The 13,418-nt window shown below is 31.0% G+C and overlaps 1 protein-coding gene and 1 long non-coding RNA gene across 7 annotated transcripts in view; one reads left to right on the forward strand and one right to left on the reverse strand.

The window, feature by feature from the left end:
• The window catches only part of LOC119605883 (anosmin-1), a 29,039-nt gene extending 16,797 nt beyond the window's left edge, over nt 1-12,242 (reverse strand). For 2 of the 6 annotated variants that reach the window (XM_037959221.1, XM_037959216.1), the window contains exons 1-2: nt 11,515-11,836; nt 7,952-8,163 (exon numbers count right to left, since the gene is read on the reverse strand). The gene's annotated coding sequence lies outside the window, so the exon portion shown is untranslated. Of the gene's footprint in view, nt 1-7,951; nt 8,228-11,514 lie in introns of those variants that run through there. The other 4 variants (XM_037959219.1, XM_037959218.1, XM_037959217.1 and 1 more) reach the window with 4 other exon arrangements.
• Nucleotides 1-13,418, forward strand: part of LOC119605889 — a 75,030-nt gene that overhangs the window by 31,935 nt on the left and 29,677 nt on the right. The window lies entirely within an intron of this gene.

Consider the following 13,418-nt stretch of genomic DNA (forward strand, 5'->3'; position numbering starts at 1 on the left):
GAACTAGAACTGAACTAGAACTGAACTACAACTGAACTAGAACTGAACTAGAACTGAAGTAGAACTGAACTAGAACTGAACTAGAACTGAACTAGAACTGAACTAGAACTGAACTGAACTAGAACTGAACTAGAACTGAACTAGAACTAACTAGAACTGAACTAGAACTGAACTGAACTGAACTAGAACTGAACTAGAACTGAACTAGAACTGAACTAGAACTGAACTAGAACTGAACTAGAACTAGAACTGAACTAGAACTGAACTAGAACTGAACTAGAACTGAACTAAAAAATCTGAACTTTCAATAGGTGGGCTGAAACTGTTAAGTATTCCTATAAAATGTTATCCTAGAGAACTCTTTTCTTTACCATTAATTAATTAATTTTATAATTCATTTCATTTTGCAAAGATTATTAATTCTATTCGAAACGGCTAATTGCGTAATACGATTCGATAAGAACATACATATTTCCAATATATTTCCAATACATACATTGTATTTCGTAAGGGGTTTCTTTGAAATCGTATAACACAATAAATTTAAAGTATACGAAATCGAATTGTTATACATATTTACTTAAGTAATAAATAAAATGAATTCTTATGCATATTTATGTACCATCTGTGTATGAAATTTTATTACAATCCCATGTTTTCCTTGAAAAAATAATAAAACATGACTTTTAACACATCCCGCCTCTGTTCGGTTACAAAGACAATTTCTACAAAGAGGAGGCATTATTATTGTAAATAAATAATATATACAACAACAAAAACGAAATGAAAATAAATAATAAAAACAAAAAAATCTAGAGTATAAAAGCCGGGTACTACCATAGCATTTTCAAATACTATACATAATTTCGCATTAATATAGGAACAAATATGAATGTAGTTACAGTGTGTTTCATAGTCATATTAACACATAGATTAGCTTTTTATTTTGACATAAAATCAAATTAATTGACGATCCTCTAAAGCCATGGACCCTCTAAAATATGGACCGGTTCAAGTTTATTTGTCTACACAAACATCGGACGTGTCCGATCGCATATAGTACGTCGACGCAAATACTTCGGGAGTACGGACTCCGCGATTTAGCGACACACAGTGGAAGAAGCTCAAAAGCTGTTAACACTTAGCGCTTAGAACCGTAACTGGCTGTATTCAAATGACGTCAGACGAACATCTGTATGACGATACGAAGATGTTTTCGGTTAAGGAACACAACACTATGTAACTGGGATGTCAAATTCAACTCAGCTGGAATATGCGGATCAGCTACTGGGTTTAGACCGAGCTGATTTGGATAAGCAGAGCGAAGAACAAGAGTAGGGAATAATCTAACTTTATAAACAACAACATTAACCTTCTACCTTATCACAACATTAGTTCTCAGTCAGAAGTCCCAGCGATAATGGAACACGTGTAAACTGGAATAGAATAAATATGGCGCCAACAGGGTATACCATAGTTACCGTCTGTTCGAGAGCACTATTTGCATCATATGGTTACCAAACCACACGGGAATAATCAACAACGAAAAAGCGAATGTACTGGCTTAAAAGGGAAGGAAACTAGAGGAAGTTGAACTGGCGATTGCAAAATCTTTCAACATAACGAGAGCTGAATAAAAAAATATGCAAGAGAATCTAAGTGGCCCTATGAGATTTGGTGGACAGAACCAAAAAGATCATAGTGAAACTCGCGATATTATTTATTCCGGATATAAAAAATCGCAGATTGAGAAATTCTTAGGAAATAACTTCTATTAAATTAAGTTTCTTAACATCGGACGATAATACCTCTACTGAAGATCCGATCATCGTTTCAACTTAACCTAACATAATAACGCTCAAATTTCCCGCAAAATCTTTATTAAATCTTCATTTTTCATTGTGCGTCTTAATATTTAATTTAAATGGATTTTCCGAAATCAAATACATATTCTATAGTCTAGTCTATAGTCTAGTCTATAGTCTAGTCTATAGTCTAGTCTATAGTCTAGTCTATAGTCTAGTCTATAGTCTAGTCTATAGTCTAGTCTAGTCTATAGTCTAGTCTATAGTCTAGTCTATAGTCTAGTCTATAGTCTAGTCTAGTCTAGTCTAGTCTAGTCTATAGTCTAGTCTATAGTCTAGTCTATAGTCTAGTCTATAGTCTAGTCTATAGTCTAGTCTATAGTCTAGTCTATAGTCTAGTCTATAGTCTAGTCTATAGTCTAGTCTATAGTCTAGTCTATAGTCTAGTCTATAGTCTAGTCTATAGTCTAGTCTATAGTCTAGTCTATAGTCTAGTCTATAGTCTAGTCTATAGTCTAGTCTATAGTCTAGTCTATAGTCTAGTCTATAGTCTAGTCTATAGTCTAGTCTATAGTCTAGTCTATAGTCTAGTCTATAGTCTAGTCTATAGTCTAGTCTATAGTCTAGTCTATAGTCTAGTCTATAGTCTAGTCTATAGTCTAGTCTATAGTCTAGTCTATAGTCTAGTCTAGTCTAGTCTAGTCTAGTCTATAGTCTAGTCTATAGTCTAGTCTATAGTCTAGTCTATAGTCTAGTCTATAGTCTAGTCTATAGTCTAGTCTATAGTCTAGTCTAGTCTAGTCTATAGTCTAGTCTATAGTCTAGTCTATAGTCTAGTCTATAGTCTAGTCTATAGTCTAGTCTATAGTCTAGTCTATAGTCTAGTCTATAGTCTAGTCTATAGTCTAGTCTATAGTCTAGTCTATAGTCTAGTCTATAGTCTATAGTCTAGTCTATAGTCTAGTCTATAGTCTAGTCTATAGTCTAGTCTATAGTCTAGTCTATAGTCTAGTCTATAGTCTAGTCTATAGTCTAGTCTATTGTCTAGTCTATAGTTTAGTCTATAGTTTAGTCTATAGTCTAGTCTATAGTCTAGTCTATAGTCTAGTCTATAGTCTAGTCTATAGTCTAGTCTATAGTCTAGCCTATAGTCTAGTCTATAGTCTAGTCTACAGTCTAGTCTATAGTCTAGTCTATAGTCTAGTCTATAGTCTAGTCTATAGTCTAGTCTAGTCTATAGTCAAGTCGAAGAAAAATTTAAAATACCCTTGGTGTCCTAATTTACGGACCCTTGACTACACCCCTGGTGGGCCCATGAGGTCCAAATTCAATACTTAAACTCGACAAACTGTTTAGAAGTTATATAATTATTTCCCTCTCTTTTATGTCTGCACCACTGTGCTGTGTTCAGGAATAACTATGTATATGGTCTTGTCAGATTAATGGACTTCGTGCTTCGGACTAAACAACATACGCTATAGTGGTGAAGTTATAAGTGGAATCATCAGAATTTACATTGATAACGTCACTACTATAGCAAGAGAATAAATACATAGCTTGATAACTTGAGCGGTAAGTGGTCCGGTGTCCTTTGAGTTTGTTCATTTTCATAATTTCTATTAAATAATTTCGAATAAAAGTAATACAAACACCTATTTTTCTAACCACATGTGTGTGTATGATGTGCCATACAAATTGTAATGAATGTGTCTGCTCAATTCAATGCAACGAATACAGTGCAGCGATATGTTGCACTGTGCACAGAGTGTTGGTAATGTGTTGAGCTAGTGAACACACATGTTGGTCGAATGAATGTGTATGTGTGCGATTGTATGTTGGCATTGTATGTACCATGTGCTGCTACTGCTATTGTTTAAATATTGTTGGTGTTTTTTATTTTTGTTTTTATTGCTATTGCCCATTGTTGCTGTAGTCATTCTTGTTATTGTTGCTGCTTCTCTTCTTTTTGCTGTTACATATTAATCTGTCTTTTTACACAAATGCATGCGAATCGATTAACACTTCAGCACAAAACCAAAAGCAACAACAACAACGAATGCGAAAAAAACTGCAAAAAAATGTGAGATCTTGATGCCTCGTTTTTAACGCAGTCAATGGGAATGATGATGACCATGATTATAATAATGATGATGTTGTTGTTGCTTTTATTGCTGGCGATGCTGATGACGATGCTGCTGTGGCTGTTGGTGATGAAATAAATGACGATTATACGCTTGTACTACTCGTGCTAAATAAAAAATATGTTTTACTTTCCTTTTTGATTTCTATATGGGTTTTAAAGTTACCCTATAATTTTGAATTATTTGGGATGATAGTCTTGTCTGTAGTCTAGTCTATAGTTTCTTCTATAGTCTAGCTATAGTCTAGTCTATAGTGTAGTCTATAGTATAGTCTATAGTATAGTCTATAGTCTAGTCTATAGTCTATAGTCCAGTCTATAGTCTAGTCTGTAGTCTAGTCTAGTCTAGTCTATAGTCTAGTCTGTAGTTTAGTCTATAGTCTAGTCTATAGTCTAGTCTATAGTATAGTCTATAGTCTAGTCTATAGTCTAGTCTATAGTCTAGTCTATAGCCTAGTATATAGTCTAGTTTATAGTCTAGTCTATAGTCAAGTCTATAGTCAAGTCTGTAGTCTAGTCTATAGTCTAGACTATTCTATAGTCTAGTCTATAGTCTAGTCTATAGTCTAGTCTATAGTCTAGTCTATAGTCTAGTCTATAGTCTAGTCTATAGTCTAGTCTATAGTCTAGTCTATAGTCTAGTCTATAGTCTAGTCTATAGTCTAGTCTATAGTCTAGTCTATAGTCTAGTCTATAGTCTAGTCTATAGTCTAGTCTATAGTCTAGTCTATAGTCTAGTCTATAGTCTAGTCTATAGTCTAGTCTATAGTCTAGTCTATAGTCTAGTCTATAGTCTAGTCTATAGTCTAGTCTATAGTCTAGTCTATAGTCTAGTCTATAGTCTAGTCTATAGTCTAGTCTATAGTCTAGTCTATAGTCTAGTCTATAGTCTAGTCTATAGTCTAGTCTATAGTCTAGTCTATAGTCTAGTCTATAGTCTAGTCTATAGTCTAGTCTATAGTCTAGTCTATAGTCTAGTCTATAGTCTAGTCTAGTCTATAGTGTAGTCGATAGTCTAGTCTATAGTCTAGTCTATAGTATAGTCCTTCTAGTGTGGAGATAATGTCCCAAAACATTTATCAATGTTGGTTTTTAGATTAGTTTGTAATTAAAATAGGGTATTTAAAATTTTCCCATAACTGATCTTATAACACACACTCATACTTGCTACATAAAAATGCAAAAAAAAGTGCAACAAAAAAACAAAAACAAAAAAACATTCATTTGCAAGGAACAGTAGTAGTTGTTGTTGTGGAGATGCATAAAACACCACAAGCTATAAAATTGCGTGCACGCGTCTTTTAATGCGGGTCACGATCACGACCACGAACCAAATATTGTTGTGAATATAGTTTTTGTGGTTTATTGTTGATGTTGTTGTTACAGTTGTTGCAAGTATGTGCAAATTCATATACAGATTTATGTGTTAAAAGTATATTCATCATCTAAATAATGATGACAATCATTATGATGTTAATGAAGATTGCGCGAAAAAATTTAAAATTTGAAAATGTTCGGGGGAAAAAATAAAGATCAGCATGAACAGAAAGAAAAACAACAAAAAAGAAATGCATTTTTTTATACGTGTGTACTATGGGGTGATGCTGCAACGTATCTTAAATGAAAATTACAAACAAATAAATGCAAATATTTTACAAAATTCTTTAGGTAATGTAGGAATTAATGCTTAAATGTATGTTTGTACTCCTGCTGCACAAGTACAAGTATTGTATTTTACATGAAAAATTAACAAGATGAAAAAATAAAAAAACAAGAGAAATAACAAAAATATTTCAATTAAACATGCAAATTTTAAATGACACGCAATGTACATACATTTTTACAAATATATTATTTTTACATATTTACATTAATACATAAGTATACATACAATGAATGTATGAATGTTTATATGTAACGGGTGAGTAAAAGTCACAATCATAGGATTATGTACGAAAAAAAGATGTACGTACATGTGTACTATTAAATATGTATGAGTTTTATCTGTTTCTCTGTACCCTCTAAATGTACACATGTGAACCGAAAAATAGGTATGTCTTAGACACATAATAGACGGATAGATAGTAGGGTGATCGATTATTCGACATTTTCCAAAAACTGGTTTTCGAATAGTTCGAATAGTTGACATTTCAAAAAAAAAAAAAAAACGGTTGATATTTTTCAAATTCAAATAAATAAAAATATTCATAGGCATTCAACACTTTCATAATATTTCAGCCGTAAATTAATTATTGTAATTGGAATATACTGCCTGTTTCACAATATCGAAACAACATTTTCTTTCTTATAAACATATTGAAAACAAAAACAAAATTTTAAATTTATTTGTTGTTTTCAATATATTTGTAAGAAAGAAAATGTTCTTTCGCATTTAAAGAAACCGGCAGATAATCTTAAGATTGATAAAATTTTATCAAACAGTTATCAATTTTACAAATAAAATTTTTTAATTACATAATTAGGAAAATTTAAAAAGGTGCTTTAGAAAAATATACCCTACCCTCGACTCGAATATTTTTAAAATTTAGACGGGCTGTATTATTATTTACTTCAAAATTTAATTTAAATAATCTTTGAATACGAAGCTAATTAAAGTATTCGAAACCGGTTTTTAAAAAGTGAAAAAACCGGGTTATTCGGCATTCGAAAAATCAACATTTAGAAAAAACCGACACTGGTAAAGCAGAAATAACAGGTTTTAAAACTGGTTGAAAAATCGAGTCGATCACCCTAATAGATAGATATATAGATAGATAGATAGATAGATAGATAGATAGATAGATAGATAGATAGATAGATAGATAGATAGATAGATAGATAGATAGATAGATAGATAGATAGATAGATAGATAGATAGATAGATAGATAGATAGATAGATAGATAGATAGATAGATAGATAGATAGATAGATAGATAGATAGATAGATAGATAGATAGATAGATAGATAGATAGATAGATAGATAGATAGATAGATAGATAGATAGATAGATAGATAGATAGATAGATAGATAGATAGATAGATAGATAGATAGATAGATAGATAGATAGATAGATAGATAGATAGATAGATAGATAGATAGATAGATAGATAGATAGATAGATAGATAGATAGATAGATAGATAGATAGATAGATAGATAGATAGATAGATAGATAGACAAAGTATAAAAAAGTATAACAAATAAATAAAAATTATGCATCTATTTTTATATTCACATGTGTATGCATGTATGACTTGTATATACGTATGTATTTAAAAAAATGATTCATGCGATATTATCGTTTGTCGTACCTAAAAAATTTACTAAAACTAAACTATAAAACACTTTGGGAAATTGGAACACCCACTCACGCATACAAATACACGCACGCATGCTTATTTTTTTCATACATATTTAAGTACTTTAGTTTACATTTGCATACATATAAACATACAAACATTCATAGATACTTGCATACATACTGATATGCATCCAACCATCCATCCATTCATACAGATATTTAGCTTAGCCGGCATTTTGTCATTATTATTTACAAAATCCCACTAAAAACAAACACTCTTTATCGACAAATACCTATCAGTAAGTTAAATGTGTTAATTCTTTTTTTTTACATAAAAATAATTCTACTTTTATAAAACGTATACTTGTTGGAAGTTATGCATATTACTTATACGTCACGGGTAACTAAAATAACTCAATTATTAAGAATTATTGTGGGGTTTTGAAATACGTTTTTAAATTATGTATTTGAAACTCGTTATGTAATACATTGTATTCTATACTTTCTGCAAATTTTATTTAATGTAGTTGTTTTTTTTAAATTCAGATAAACATTTATTTTCAAGCGCTGCTCGTTTTTACAAAATTGTAATAATTTTACTATTATTAATGATAATTCCACTGTTAGTTATTGAAATTATGATTATGCTGAATCAGAGTCATTATGTTTTTATTTTATCAAATATTTAAAAATGTCTACATACCTTTATTTTTATGGCAGATGTTAATCCGCATAAGTTATTTCCTTAGTTGCTGCTAAATTAAGTTTTCTTTTTTTTATCAAACAAAAACGAATATAATTTGCATACAATTCGTGTTTATTATCAAATAGAACCTTAACTCAAATCACTGAGACAAAAATAAAATAATGACAGTTATTTACGTCAGTTGATCATCTTAGCGCCAATAGAAATATCTAAATAAAAATGATATTGAAATCTAGTCTCCCATTGACTGGTGTTTTCATGTATTGCTGATATGCTTTTTAGATTTTTGCTACACATTAAAATAACGGACAAATATTAATTGACAGTTAAAAGAAGAAAAAAATTTAGTAAGAAATTGTAGTCAGTTATAGGCGGCTATATGATAACCTATAGAAAGGAGTTGGGTAAGGGGGTAGGTCCTATAATGTGCCAATACGTATAGAATTTGTTAGGAGAATGGTGTTATGAAATTTTTATACAATTCTTAACGATATTCTTATAAAATTTAAGAATGTTAAAGTGATTAAAGAAAAAGGGCTTTATATGAAGGTTCCAGAGGAACTCTAGAGAATTTGATAAAACATTTAAAGATTTTACTGCTTTTGCTGAATAGTGCTAGAACGTCGCAAATATAACTAAAAATGGAGATTTTCCAAAATTTTGGACACTACAACACCAAAACCTAATGTAATATACAAAGATTCGGATTTAGCTCAAACGTTTAGAATTTTTTCGCTCGGTATATATGGTGAACGAATTAAATTTATATAATTGACTACAACTTTTTGTTTAAAGCAAAATCTTCGGTATCTCCAACAGTTCCAGAGGGAAATAATCGCAACTTTAAGTTTTCAAATTTCAAGTGAATTTAAAGTCGCATATATGGGGGACTTTAACAGCTTCACAGAGGAAAAAAAATATACTCTCCTGGTACCAAATTGACACCAAATTTTTCAATAACATCCGTTGTCAAGTATATACATATATACAACAACAACATGTGATGTATACCACGCAACTTTGTCAACATTGAGACAATTCGTTGTCGCAATCTAAACTTTATGCACATCCGATGTCTAAATGTTAACAAACGTGATAACCCTTCAGAATTTGTTAGGAGGATGTTATGTTTTTAATGATACTGTAACGAGATTTAAGAGTGTTAAAGTGGAGGCTCCAAATGAACTCTAGAGAATTTTATAAAACATTGGTGTTTTAACGTCGCAAATATAACCAAAAACGGATTTTTTTTCAAAGTTAAGGACACTATAATTCGAAAACCTAATGTGATATAGATTCGGATTCAGCTCATGCGTTTAGATTTTTTCGCTCGGTATATTTGGTGATCAAGTTAAAGTTATAAACTTAAATGTCAAAGTAATTTAACGAATAATATTCATCCCTATTGTGCATTTCGATTACGTTTCCCCATTCAGATACGCTAGGATCGAAAATTGGTATTCCAACAAAAAACGGAATCGTAAGAAAAAGAATTCCATTTTATTTCAAATCGTAATACGATCGTAACTACGTTTTTGTAAGTTGTTATTTTAGTGACGGATCTTCGGATCGAAGTGCAGAATACCATCTGCATACATATCTGTAGTTCCTGAGGAAACTACGCGCAAATTTAAGTTTTTAAATTTCAAGTGGGCGAGGTGCCACGCCTACATACAAAATAAGAATTTAATGTCGTATATATGGACGACCTTAACAGCTATAATCCACAAATTTGCACGGGCTATTTTGATCACACATATTTTAAAAATAACAGTTGGTGAATTAGTAATAGTGGTCGTGGCACACCCATAAATACTAAAATTCGTATGTCTGGATAACTATATAAACAAGAGTCACCAAATTTCGTAAGAATAACATTAGTATCAATATAAGTATTTGTCCGAGCAATACTGGGCGTGAAACCTTTCATATGAACTTAATACTAAAATTCGTATAACTGTTAGAGACCTCAAATTTTGCACACAATTTTTGACATCCGTATAGTCATTTACGGAAAATATCGTGGGACTAGCACTGATATGCGTGACAATAAAATATTAAAATTAAAATAACTAGGGAAACTAGAACAGGTACAGTCTTCAATTCAAGAGTAAGAAAGTTTTTAGTATGAATTTTGTTGTGGCCTCCGGGAGATTAGTAGTTAATCCTAAATAACATATGCCGACAAAATTTGAAAAAAATCGTAACCCTGAGCCTACGTTTAGACTTGTGTTAAGCGGCGCTGAATCCGAATTTGACCTCAGATATTCTCCATCTGGGATTTGGCATATTCAGACCTGAAATTTTTAAAAACTTAAAATTTGTTTATAAAATGTTCTGTGCCATCTGAATGTCCATTCTGTCAACTTTGAAATAATGACTTAACATCAGACACATCTTCTTTACTCTTCGAGATATCTTCACATAAATCTTGCAAACTCATGTTTTTCGGTGTATTCGTGGTATTTATATCCCACACTACTATAGTTCGGAGGTTCGGATTATGCTTTGTAAATATTGTTTATAACAAACATGTTACAATCGACTCAAAATCACTTTCTGATTCAACTTAACAATATCTGTCCGTCCAACAACGTCAGCGTATTATATCTCAGCAACTACAGCATATTTTAAAACAATTCAAAAATTATATTCATAAGAAAAATCTGTTGGAGAAAATCTGATGTCAGATATGGATTCAGTGTAGCTCAATTCTTTAGAAAAGTATTCTTTTAAATTTAAGTTTAAAAATTTGTCTGCCTATGTAATCTAGAAATTCTGAAATGGACCAAACCTAATGCACAATAAATTAACACGCTTCGTTTTGAAGGTATTCCTACACGAGATTCTTAAAAAGGCAGTTCCTCGGAACCTCCTATCAAACTAACTAACTAACTAACTAACACATGTTTTAAAAAGTTATAGTCCTGAAAATTTATACGGAAATCTCTTAATAGTGGGCATGACAGCTAAAGGTAGCGAAGCAAACTGGGTATATCTAGTTTATAATTTAATAAAAAATTTTATTTTAATAAAAATTAATTACAAATGAAACAATAGAATCAATATTCCCCTCATCTTTCTGATCGAAGATATAAAAACAACAAACTGTTACTTCTTCTTCTTCTTTCAAGCATCATTTAATAATAAATTCTTAATTTAATTACAACATTGACAATATTAATAGTTTCCAGTTAGAAACAGTTTTTAACAATAAATTTATACAATTTATATGTTGCTGTAAGATTGCCAAGTGTTTTCTTATATTTTTTCTCAAACATAAATTAATTCTTTAAAGGTTTATGTATCTCAATGACGGCGGTCACCCGCCCCTTCCCATTTGATCTTGTAAATAAATGTGCAACACTTAGTAATAGTAGACCAATAGAACAGAATAGACCAGACCACCACCGCCACCATAACCACCCATAAGTCATAGATACTATAGAACAAACAATAACAGCAACAACAACGCACACAATCAATTAGAATGCAAACGCATTTATGTTTTGTTGTTGTTGCTGCTGTTATTTTTTTGCATTACTAATAGTTGTCGTTACAATTCAATGATGATGATGATGAAACATTTAAATATTCCAAATATTCAATTCTTGTTGTTGTCGTCTTCTTCTTTGTTTTGTTCTGTTGTCTGTTGTGTTGTTGATTTTTTGTAACTTTTTTTTATTTTTGTAAAATTTCACTTAAAAAAACCAAGAGAAACACAAAAGGATTGCTGTTACACATTATTTTAAAACGATTGTAGTTGTTGCTGTTGTTATTTCTTTCTTTTTCATGTAAAATGTTTTTTTTTCTTCTTATTGGAGTTGTTGTTTTATTATTTGCACTCTCTTCTAAAGCAACAAAACAAAACAAAAAAATCGATAAATTGCGTTTAATTTAATTACATGCAATTTAAAAAAGAAGACAACAAACACAACACAACACACACAATTGTTATTTTTATTGTTTTTATTTTATTTATTTATAAAACAATTTGTTTTATTTAAAAGCTCATGAGTGTGACTGTATATGTGTGTGTGTTTATTTCAGCACGCTGTATCCGTTTTAAATTGTCAATACTATTTTATTTATTTATTGTTATTGTTGTTTTATTTTCATTAAAACTTCTAATTAGATCGTCTTATTTTTTATTTATTTTTTTTTTTTGTTTAATATGTTTTATTATTTTATATGTTTGTTGTTGTTTCTTTGTTATTTATTTATTAGTTTAACCCGTTCGAACAACCAATTTGTTGCTCCTGCGAAACCCAACTGATCGATCGCAATTTTGAAAACAACTGCGTTTGCTGTCAACAACAGTTTATTTAGTTGGCTGCGTTTCTCTGCGCCGCTGTCTGCCTGCTGTTGCTGCTGCTGTGTGTTTTTGTGCATTGTTTGTTTGTTGCAAGCTGTTGGCAATTGGCTGTTGGGCAGCAGTAACTGCAATTTATGTTGTTGTTATTAATGTTGCTGTTAATGTGTGACATTCTGTTAGTTAACATTAATTGTGTTAATAACATGTTTATACTTTTATTTCTGCTGGTGCAGTTTAAGTGGGCGTACAATTTGTAACGTATTTTGTTATTTAAAATTATTTTATATTGTTTTTACTAATCCTAACCCCCGTATTCATAAATGATTAATAAAGTTATTGGCGATTTATTACAGAAATGTTGTATGGAAAAAATGATAAATAATTATAGATACGGTGTGATTTTGGCACTACTTTCAAAACTTATGAACTGGTTCATGGTTGGTTTGAAATTTTCGAAAAAATTTATATACCTCTCATTACTACCGGGGGCTTGACTTGGCTACTGACAATTTTCAGGCTCTGTTTAGTCTATAGTCAAGTCTGTATTCTGCTCTATTGTCTAGTGTATATTTTTGACTATTCCAGTTTATAGTCTAGTCTATAGTCTAGTCTATAGTCTAGTCTATAGTCTAGTCTATAGTCTAGTCTATAGTCTAGTCTATAGTCTAGTCTATAGTCTAGTCTATAGTCTAGTCTATAGTCTAGTCTATAGTCTAGTCTATAGTCTAGTCTATAGTCTAGTCTATAGTCTAGTCTATAGTCTAGTCTATAGTCTAGTCTATAGTCTAGTCTATAGTCTAGTCTATAGTCTAGTCTATAGTCTAGTCTATAGTCTAGTCTATAGTCTAGTCTATAGTCTAGTCTATAGTCTAGTCTATAGTCTAGTCTATAGTCTAGTCTATAGTCTAGTCTATAGTCTAGTCTATAGTCTAGTCTATAGTCTAGTCTATAGTCTAGTCTATAGTCTAGTCTATAGTCTAGTCTATAGTCTATAGTCTATAGTCTAGTCTATAGTCTAGTCTAGTCTAGTCTATAGTCTAGTCTATAGTCTAGTCTATAGTCTAGTCTATAGTCTAGTCTATAGTCTAGTCTATAGTCTAGTCTATAGTCTAGTCTATAGTCTAGTCTATAGTCTAGTCTATAGTCTAG

The sequence above is a fragment of the Lucilia sericata genome, unplaced genomic scaffold (assembly GCF_015586225.1).
Source record: "Lucilia sericata isolate MDLA Ls3-8-SP2 unplaced genomic scaffold, ASM1558622v1 Contig000529F_arrow, whole genome shotgun sequence".
Lineage (NCBI taxonomy): Eukaryota > Metazoa > Arthropoda > Insecta > Diptera > Calliphoridae > Lucilia > Lucilia sericata.